Source organism: Dipodomys ordii, unplaced genomic scaffold, assembly GCF_000151885.1.
Source record: "Dipodomys ordii isolate 6190 unplaced genomic scaffold, Dord_2.0 Scaffold5, whole genome shotgun sequence".
Taxonomy (NCBI): Eukaryota; Metazoa; Chordata; class Mammalia; order Rodentia; family Heteromyidae; genus Dipodomys; species Dipodomys ordii.
Genome location: NW_012267221.1, coordinates 1,032,982 through 1,043,879, shown reverse-complemented (window position 1 = coordinate 1,043,879; position 10,898 = coordinate 1,032,982). Strand labels below are relative to the sequence as shown.

General features: G+C 38.2%; 1 pseudogene; it reads left to right on the top strand.

Moving 5' to 3' along the window:
• Positions 1 to 9,234: 9,234 nt before the first annotated feature.
• Positions 9,235 to 10,226, top strand: LOC105994930 (annotated as a pseudogene).
• Positions 10,227 to 10,898: the final 672 nt, after the last annotated feature.

The following is a 10,898-nucleotide window of genomic DNA, read 5'->3' as shown; positions in this document are numbered from 1 at the left end:
ATGAGTTTTTAAGTAATATAAATATTAACTCTTTGGAGAAAATATTTTCAGCAAATATGGATGACAATCTGTTGTTTTCTTTTTTCTGAAATTATGCTATTTTTTGCTCTGCAGAAGCTTAAAATTTTTCCATAAAATGATGGATTTGAGAGATACTGGGGTGGTAGATTGGGCCTCAACTTCTGTTTTACTTTAATATTAAGTTCAGGGATGATTATAAGAAGCCAAGAGAACAAGTGGAACATGAATCAATTGCTAATGACCCTGCAATTGAAATGTCTCCCAGCCTTCCCTATCGCTTCACATGGGATAGGATAGATAGATATTTCCTGAGCCTGTCTGAGGGGAATCTGTGAATGAGTTTAGCTCTTAAGCTACTTGCTGTGTGGTCTCCAAGTGGTTCCTGGGTGGTTGCTCTATTACTGCTCTATCTAGTCTTGCCAAAGAATATAAAGAGCCCATGACAGGCCACATATAAGACTGTTGGCCCTCCCGGTTGGACCAGTGAGGATAGATGGCCAGTGTCCAGTAAGAACAAGGTCATTAGCTGTGAAGTCAGTTATTTCTACTCAGAGGAAGGACAGAATCTCATTGAAATGGGTAGAAATGCTCCGAGGTTGTAGCCATGTTGTTTAGAGCACTGGTTAGAAGTGTTTTAGTGGCTTGGCCTGGAAAAGAATGGTTTGGATGAGAGTGAGGACAGATGATCCAGAGGATGTGTTTTACAGCAGAGGAATTCTGAAAATTTCTTCCTATAGCAGCAAGGTTCTCTGACTATTCAGGCTATCACAGCACATTACCTGATTTGGGCTGCTTCAACATTCAGATGAATCCAACCTGCTACTGAGGGCACTCAACATCCTTTAAGTCTAATGAGTGGAGTGGGAAGAATCAACAAACTGCTTATCTAAGAAGCTCAGTCCAGAGAAGAATCTGGAAAAGGCTACTCAGTTGGGAAAAATGAACTCTGAGAAGTCAGACTTGTAGCCAAGACTGCCTGCATTGTTAAATTCTACCCAATTCAGCTTTGCAAACACTGGCAATCTCCGAAAAAGCACTTCTGGCTTTTGCCCTCACCACAACATGTCCCCTAAGAATGATTCTTCTTCCTTATCTAATTAGGAAGGAGTAATGACTGTTGTCTGATCTGGGGAAGGATAGACTCCTTTGTCTCAAGCATTTTATTTTTCAGATACTTCAAGGACCCAGGGTCTCAGAGCAAATAGTATTGGATAGAGAATATATTATCGAAATGCTCTTCTCCCTTGTGTTCCTGTCACCTGACTTAACTGATGGCCCTGTTGGGTTTGGCTCAGAGCTCAGGAAGTGACAAAGATATGAGGATCTCATATAAATAGAAAGTTGGAAGGTGTCTATGGGTGAGGAGGTGATGATGACATCTTATACGATTTTTGTTGTTGTTGTTAGAAGTTTAGTTTGGTAGGAAGCTGAGCTGGTTGAAGCAAATGCAAGAGAAATGGCTAGAGCACCCATAAATCTGAGATAGCTTCTATGATGAGCTGGTGCATGGATCTGTGTGGTAATTGGTGGGTGACTGGTGATGTTGACACTCTCTGGATTCCCTGAAGGAACTGAGAGCCACCCCCAACAACTACTTAATCATTATAACTTGGTCTTCACATTGTGCCTCACAAAATGAATAGCCTCAATTATTTGCCCATAAGATACAGTCATTATTTCAATCAGCTCTGTTTTCTCAACTGGCTCTTTTTATATGCATGCCAACATTTGTATTTTCTCTCTGATAGCCTTAGTTTTAATACTATATAAGCCTCATAGTTGTAAGCTCTTTTATGTAATGCTCTCTTATGTGATGTGTACTTAAGGACTCTTTACTTTTGATGATGGTGATGGTGACTGCTGACTAGTTGTCCTACATCCAATTCAGTACCCTCTAACCTTTCGGTGGCAAGTATGTCAAGGCCTGCACATGACATCAGGGACTGATTGTAACATTGGGACTAGTTAATCCTAAATGTTGTCCCTTGCAAACTCCTCTCCTATTACAAAGATGCCCCTTTCATCTTTTGACTTCCTGCTTCCTGCATTCCTGTTATTTATAGTATCCGGTGGGGGGGGGGAACCTCCCAAATTTCTCAAGAGGATTTACAGTTGCTGCTTGCAATTCCTCACCCAGCTCACGCCTCCATCCCTTGCAGTCTGTGTTCTTCTACAACCCATCTGCTCTTCTCCCAGAGGTGAACAGGGACATCTTTGCTCAGTCCAAAATGCCTGGTTTTCAGCACTTGGAATTTTGACCCATTTGTCCCTTTTGGACCCCTTGAATTTGACTCCTAGCTTGTAGGAGATAGTTTATTTTTCTCTGCTTTTCTCTAGCTGCTCCTCTGTGGCACTTTTACATCTGGTGCCATCAGAATATTAGTGGTCCTTAAGTGCTTCCTTCTGCCTGAACTTGCTCTCTCAGTGACTTGGCATAGATGGTGGCCATGATGATCACTTCCCCTTGGACATGGGCCACACCTTTTTTTCCACCCTTAAATTCTTAATACATCAGATGCTCACTCTTTCTTTGGATTGCTCTTTACCTGTATTATTGGTTTTAAACTTCAGATTCCACATGCCATCTTTCAACCCAATTTTGCCCCTGATTGTGCCTCTCCTGAATTAGTAGCCAGATAACTCTGAGAGACCTTCCCTATCTATGCCTAGGCATAGATTCTTTAACTTTTATTTATATGGACTTTTTGTTTTTCTTTTTACTTTTTTTGTTTATTTCTTCCATTACTAAGGCTTGAACTTAGGGCCTGGGTGCTGTCCCTGACCTTTTCTAATCAAGTCTAGCTGTCTACCACTTGAACTACAGTTCCATTTTCAGGTTTTCAGTGGCTAATTGGCGATATGAGTTTCATAGTTTTGCTGCTTGGTATGGCTTTGAATCTCAATCCTCAGATATCAGCCTCCTGAGCAGCTAGGATTACAAGAGTGAACCACTGGTGTCCAGCTATATTCACATTCCTATCATATTTTAATTTTTTAAAAAAATTCTTGACAGGCACTGGTGGCTCCTGCCTGTAATCCTAGCTACTCAGGAGGCTGAGGTCTGAGGATCACAGGTCTCAGCCAGTCAGGGCAGGGAAGTCTATGAGACTCTTATCTCCAATAAACCAGCAGAAAACCTGAAATGGCACTGTGGCTCAAGTGGTAGAGTGCTAGCCTTGAGCTGAAGAGCTCAGGGATAGCACCCAGGCCCAGAGTTCAAGCCCCACAGCTAAAAAAAGAAAAAAAAATCCTGCCTGAGTTTATGTGGTAATGTCTTTCTTATCAGGAATTATCCAATTTTATTTTTTCATTCAACACTCTGGAGACACACTAAATACTGAAATAGTGGTCTGCAAAGCTGATGATTCTCAATTATTACTGATGAGATGTGGGGGAATTTCTCAATAGGAGGAGCTAAATAAAAACTTTTGGGATTAGGAAATATTTATTGTTTGAAAATGCTCTACAAGTAACTTGTATGTATTCCCAAAGAAAGTATATCTGCTTCGGTCTTGAACATTATTCTTTTAAAAGGTTGTGGTCTGTTTTCATTCTCTCCTACGAGTTTTCATAAAACTTGTTAATTTTCTTAATTCTCAATGAACATTTTATTTATGCTTTGGTAGTGATTGTGCTAGGCCTCTCCCAAAGAAAGGCTTTGCCATTTGGGCTGTGTCCTCCAGGGCTTTTGTTTTCATTTTGAGACAGGGTTTGCTACCTTTGCACAGGCTGGTCTCAAATTTAAATTCCTCTTGCCTCTGCCTCCTGAATAACAGATTATATCTGTGTGCCACTATGCCTGCCTCTAAAATTTTCAATGGATTCTATTGCTAATAAAATTCCAAGCCTTTTTTTCATCCTTGTCAAGACTTCTCACTTAAACCTCTCAATCTTTTGTGCCTGCCCAGTGGCAGCCTCAAAGAAAGGGAATTTCTCAAGACACTTCACACTTTTTCTCCTCTGATTAAATGACACCCCTCTCTGTTTGGAATGTTCACTGTACATCTCATAGCATTTCCACCAGCATCTTCTTTCTCTTGGGATTTAAAGGACTCTTCTCTCATGAACTCTGACACAATGCTGTTTGCAACTCTCTTTCAGCAGTTGAGTTATAGTTAATTGTAAAACCTTCTTTTAATTTTTTCTTATAGAAGAGTATAAGTTTCTGGACAACACTTATTTCAACTTTCAGTACCAGAACTTTAATGAGTTACATTTTTGCTGTCTATACTATAAAATACCTGAATTTGGTTTTACTTATTATTTGCAATTTATTTTTCACTTTTTATTTGTAATTCATGTTTTAAATGAGGTATTTTCAATTGACTCAGTATATTTAACATAACAAATCAAAACAATAAGATAGTAAACAAAAAGGTTAATATATTATAATAAGAGTTCAAAACAAATCTTATAAACCATTTGGATTATGGGTTAGATAAGTATATACATGTCTTAGTTCATCCTATAGTATATTTTGTACAGAAAGTTCTGTGGAGACATGGTCACATTCATTCATTTCATGTTTTTGGTGGTTACTTCTATGGTATAGCAGCAGAGCTGAGTAGCTGTGACAGAGACTTTATAAATTGCAAAGCCTGAAATATCTATTATCTCTTTCAAGGTGACATCCTTGCTCAGCACAAAGGTATTTTAAGGACTTATTTGTCCCATCTGGGCGAATGCCCTACAGTTGTAGTGAGTCAGTGCGGATAGTCTACTAGCATGGTATAGAAGAAGATTGGAAAAACAACAACAACAACAACAAAAACTAATTTAGAGAGAAGGGCTCTGAGTGAGCTAGTCATGGGAATTGAATAGTAAATTTAGTTTTTTGATTCCTTGCTGCCAAGGCACAAAGCAAATATGTCAAGTGAGGCATTCTCTATGGTTAACATTTAAAAGTGCACCTATTTGCGTTAGAAAGAAAGAAAGACAAACTTTCCATTGCAAAAAAAAAAAAAAACATTTTACGTTGAGTCTTACAGATGTAGCAGGTAATATTTTCAATTACAGTTTTGCCAAAGATCCAGACAATATATTGAAATGGTAAACTCTCATTATAATAAATTGCAATTCAGGAAGTAGGTTAGTGTAGTCCAGGGATATTGGTTTGGTTTTTTTCTTTTTCTTTCTTTCTTTCTTTTTTTTTTTTGACACCTTATACTGTGAGAATAGAGCTGAAAGAACCAAGAAAATGGAGTAGTTAATGCGTTCCTCCATTGGAACATTAGCTGGCAGGCTTTAGCAGGCACAGTTCAAGTCAGTCAAAGCTAATGTTCCAGTGAATGCTGGAAAAGAAGGATTTCTGGGCTGAGGACTAAAGAGTGATCCATAAGTAGGATGCAGGCCACAGCCTGACATTATGGTGTGAAAAGCAAAGAAGCCTCTCATACTTTTGCCTGGCCAGCCAGCCCAACTTTGCACAGTTGTGAGTGGTACAGACTGAAGCCAAAGAAATTTACATAACCTTATGGGGCAGTAAAATAACTGAATAAGGGTAATAATATGATAGTAAGTAAAATTTGAACTATCACTTGAGATTATATGGTTATTAATGCTTCCAAAATTATCTTCCCAAATTATTCTGGAGTTCAGAAAACTGTGATGGTATTATTCCTAACTACATACTCATTGTAATGATTACAGAGATCATAGACAGACTTGATTTTTACTCTTTAGCATTTGGTTTGTTTTTGTTAGGCTTCTGAGAAATAATGCAAATTATAAATATGTAGGTATATTACTTTCCTATAGAAATAACTTTGAAGATTAAAAAAAGAAAGCTTACATGACACTGAAAAAATTGAAATAACAATGTTTTTAAGAGCTTATGAAAGTTTATGGAGTTTATGGAAGAAGGAAATCTGTATTTTTTGTCTTTATGCACAGTATACTCCAAGATAGTAACACTATTTGTTGGGCATTGATTAAGCAAATGATTCTATTTTTAATGTTGTTAAAGCCTTTTTAAGGAATTCTGCAAAAGGTGACAATAGTAATTTAGTATAATTTGGATCGTGGCACAATAAGCTGGAGTTAGTAGATTAGAGAATATTCTCATAAAATCATTTTTATGTTCAATATTCGTTAAAGTTATTTCTGAGTCTAGCCAGACTGTGGTAATATTACTCATATGACATTTGTTCTTCTAAGCACACTGAGGGCAGAGCTGTATCAGGTTAGTTTTCGTTGGGATTTGCTAGTTGTAACCTCTTGGCATCATAATCTACACGTAATGAAAACCTAAGGCCAAGGTAACACTCTCCTTGTGGTACAGCTACCAGTAGACAGGAGAAATAGATAGTTCTGGTAATGATGAAGCAGAGAGGAAGGAGCCTATTATAAGTTGTGTATGTTACACTTTTGTAAAGAGACCATGGAAGAAACTGATAGTTTTTGAGTAATGTCACAATAAGGAATGCTAGGGAGTTTGATACAACATATCTAATGTCATCAGTCATACCCTAAGGATTGTGTAATTGCGTGGTTAAGAGCATAGCTTCTAAGACATGATTGCTTGGGTTCAAACACTTCCACTTACTTTTGGGTCCCAGTTTTCTCATCTGTAAGATGAATGCCTTATATATCTATTTCTTTAGGCTGATGGGAAACTGAAGTTAAGTACATATATTTGGTTTAAGTGACATAACTTTATTAAGCCATACTGCATCTCAAAATAATTAATTTTTAAGGTTTATATACTTTGTAACTTTTTAGTGGTGGAATAAATACCATTCTAGTTCCAATTATTCAGTATTTAAAATTCAAATCATGTCAAGCAAACTGAAAAAAAATAACTTAAAAAAAGTTATAAGAAAGTCTCCAGAATTTAAAATGAGTTTTACTCATCAAAACAATGATGTCAATTTAAAAATAAAATGAGAATAATGTTTTTATTATTTTAAAGAGCTTTTATAAGTCTTGATTTGTAGTTCAATTCATCTTTGTGATTGGATTTTAAAGTATATTTTGATATTTTATTAAATGTGGCATAAATTTACAAATGATTCTTTCTTTGGATGTATGTGTAACATGATTATTTTAAGTTCAGTATTATTTTGAAGTCAGGCTTTGGCAATGTACCCTCAAAACATATAAAAAATTGAAGCATCAAATGTGAAAAACTTTAAAGCATACATTTGAAATATCAGTAAGATGCATAATTTGAATTCCATGGATATTTAAAGAATGACATGCCAGGCACTGGTGGCTCACACCTATAATCCCAGCCACTCAAGAGGCTAAAATCTTAGAAAATAGTTTGAGGACAAGTCTGAGCAGACATATCCAAAAGCTTCTTATCTCCAATTAAACAGTAAAGGAACTGGATATGTAGTTCAAGTGGTAGAGTACTGGTTATGAAGAGCTCCAGGCCCTGAATTCAAGCCCAGTAGTGGCATTAAAAATTTTTTTAAGGTAGAAGAAAAAAAAATGATGTAAGCCCAAGACACTCAATATTGGAAGCCATAAAAATATATGTATTCATTTCCTAAATAAATTTAATTTATGTTTAACTATGCAAGAGATAAATGTAATGCTAGTCAGTTATTGTGTATTATAGAAATGGGATTAAGCACATCAATTTCATTTTGTAATTGATTTCAATGCTTACATTTAAATCAATAATTTCTCTTTTAGTGTGTCAGCCTTTTTCTAAGTTCTTAAACGCAGCTAGGACCAAGACTTTTCACTTAATGATTTGTATATGATCAAGTCCTGTAGGATCAGATGGAAGATCTTAGTAATAGATGGTGAAAATAACTGAAGGTGAAGGTAAAAGGGTAACAATCACCAGACGATATAGGACCTGTGGGTGCTAAAGATTTTATTCTATGTGCAATAAAGCTATGAAAATGTGTAAACATAGGAATGGCATGATTGCAGCTCCATAAAAAATCATATGACCCCCTCATCAAAACTCATATGACCCCCCCCCATGTATTAAAGGATTGGAAATGAAAGTGAGAAATCAGTCCAGATGAAGGATGCTAATAAGTAAGTTTGAATTGTAGTGGCTTTTGAGAGGAACGAGATACATTCTAGTGTTCATATGCTAGATACAGGGCCTTTCAAGTCAAAGCTACATCTGAGGGTATTGACAGGATGTATACTAGACCAGCCTAATGCTTAAGATAGGATATATTAAAGCATCAATAAGAAGTAGGAGGAGCCGGGTGCTGGTGGCTCATGCCTTTAATCCTAGCTTCTCAGGAGGCTGAGAGCTGAGAAACAAGGATAGGCCAGCCTGGGAAGGAAAGTCCATGAGATGCTTACCCTAATTAGCCACAAGAAAATCAGAAGTAGTGCTGTGGCTCAAAGTGGTGGAGCGCTAGCCTTCAACCAAAGAGCTCAGGGACTGAGACTAGGCCCTGAGTTCAAGCCCCTGATCTTAAAAAAAAAAAAAAAGTTACAAGGAAAGATTAGAAGATGAGTTTGGGCTATTTTAAGGTACCTGGGGACAAACAAGTGGGAAACATTGAGTATCTAACTAATTTTGCAGTGTTGAAGCCTTGAAGAAGAAACTGAGCTAGAAGTATACATTGGGGAACCACTGCATATATTTATAATTTCCAATAATAGGTCTAGAAATGAACAAACTCTATATATGAGATTGTCTATGGAGAGAACGTAACATGAGAAGAGAATCTAGAATATTTAATATCAGATAGTAGAGAAGAAGTCAGAAAAATAAGGTAAAGAATAGCCAGGAAGAGATGATAGCAAAGCTGAGGACAGGGTATAATCTTATGGAAGCCAACATAAAGAAAATAGCCTATCACTACATATTTTGAAATATAAAAATGGTTTTTTAAAAAAGTGTAGACCCTGAATCAAGCTATGTGCATGATTTTTGTCAGGAGGATAGTTTCTAGTGTGGCTAGACTCCTGAGTAGAGTGGATTCCAGAGGGCCCGAGAGGTGAAGAGGCTGCTTCACTCTTCAAATTCTCTTGTGTATGGAATCTTAGAGAGAAAGGGCAATGGCTGAGAAATGCCATGAGATCCAGATTTCCAGAGTCTCAAGTGAGTGATACTTGAGCATAGGTGAATAATGGTGAAAAAGAGCTCGAAGACTGATGACGCCAAAGGGCTTAGATAAACTTCCTGAGCTTCTAGTTGTTTGCAGGTGGTGCTGTGGGGCTGGGACGGAGCCGTCCTGAGGCTGTGTCTGCGGCTGCTTGGAAGCTGGTGGCGGAGGGCTAGGAGAGCTGATGGCCAAATGGGGTGAGGGCGACCCACGCTGGATCATGGATAAGTGGGTGGATGCCAGTAACGTCAACAACTGGCACTGGACAGAGAGGGATGCTTCAAACTGGTCCACAGAAAAGCTGAAAACTGTTTCTGGCTGTTCACGTACAGAATGAGGAGGGGCAAGTGTGAGGTGACCGAAGTGAATAGATGGAGAAGCATCTATTAACAATCGGAAAGGCAAACTTCTTTTATGAATGGAGCATCAAACTGAACTGGACAGATACCTCTAAGTCGGGAGTACAATACAAGGGACATGTGGAAATCTCTAATTTGTCTGATGAAAACAGTGTAGATGAAGTGGAGATTAGTGTGAGCCTTGTCAAAGATAAGCCTGACACTAATCTTGTGGCCTTAATGAAGGAAGAAGGGTGAAACTTCTAAGAGAAGCCATGGGAATTTACATCAGTACCCTCAAAACAGAGTTCCCTCAGGGCATGATCTTACCCACAGTGAGTGGAGAGTCGGTAGACCCAGTGGGGGCAGCCAGCCTTGAAAACTGAGGAGCTAAGGTTAAGCCTGCTCCTTCAAAATCCCAGGCCAAACCTGTTGGTGTCAAAATCCCCACTTGTAAGATCACCCTTAGAGAAACCTTCCTGACATCACCAGAAGAGCTCTATGGAGTGTTTACCACACGAGAGCTAGTTAGCCCTTTACTCATGCTCTTGTAATGTTAGAAGCAGATAAAGGTCCGACGTTCCACATGGTAAACAGCAATGTGTCTGGGGAATTTACTGATCTGGTTCCTGAGAAGCATTTTGCGATGAAGTGGAGGTTTAAGACTTGGCCAGATGAGTACTTTGTCACCATCACCTTGACTTTCACTGATTAGAATGGAGAGACCGAGCTGTGTGTGGAAGGCCGAGGCATCCATGCCCCTGAGGAAGAGCGTATGGCAGCGGTATTACTTTGATGGCATCAACAGACCTTTGGCTATAGAGCACGCTTGTTTTAGAGCCAGCAACAAGGGCTCCAGCCTGCTCAACACTTCAGTCCAGCCAGCTCCTGACTGGGGCTGTAGCTCCCCTCCACACATACCGTGGGTTTGCATATGTTTTCTGCTGGGTGGGATCAGAGGGTGATTCTTTTTTATATTCTACACATTTTTTTTTAAAAGATAAACTTCCTGAAAGGCTAGTGGGCTTAGGACCCAGGGTCCATGTTTAAATCTTGGTATTTGAAAGTGGATATTTCTTCCTTGTAATTGGAGAGAAGTGGACAAATGGTTGTTGAGAAAGCTTATAGTATGAGGAAGGTTATTTAAATGCCCATGTACCATAGTTATAAGTAAAGGCTCATGATATGATCATGATTCATTAACTCTGATGGAAAAGAGAGACTCAAGATATATAAAAAGGAAGTAGTTTCTATGTAAACATCAGATCAGGTGCTCATATCTTCAAGTAGAAACACACTTAAATTGAAACAAATGTAATCTCTTGCATCTGTACTTTTGTTGAATAGTTATTATATTGTTGCTGGTTGTACTTCTTGCTTTTGGCTCTGACCTGCAATACATCAGTTTTCTGTAATCTTCCTAAACAGGAGAAAAATCATTCTATGTACACAAACTTTCAGTGCTCATAAAGATATTCCTTTATAATATTAGACCTGTCACATGCCTTCC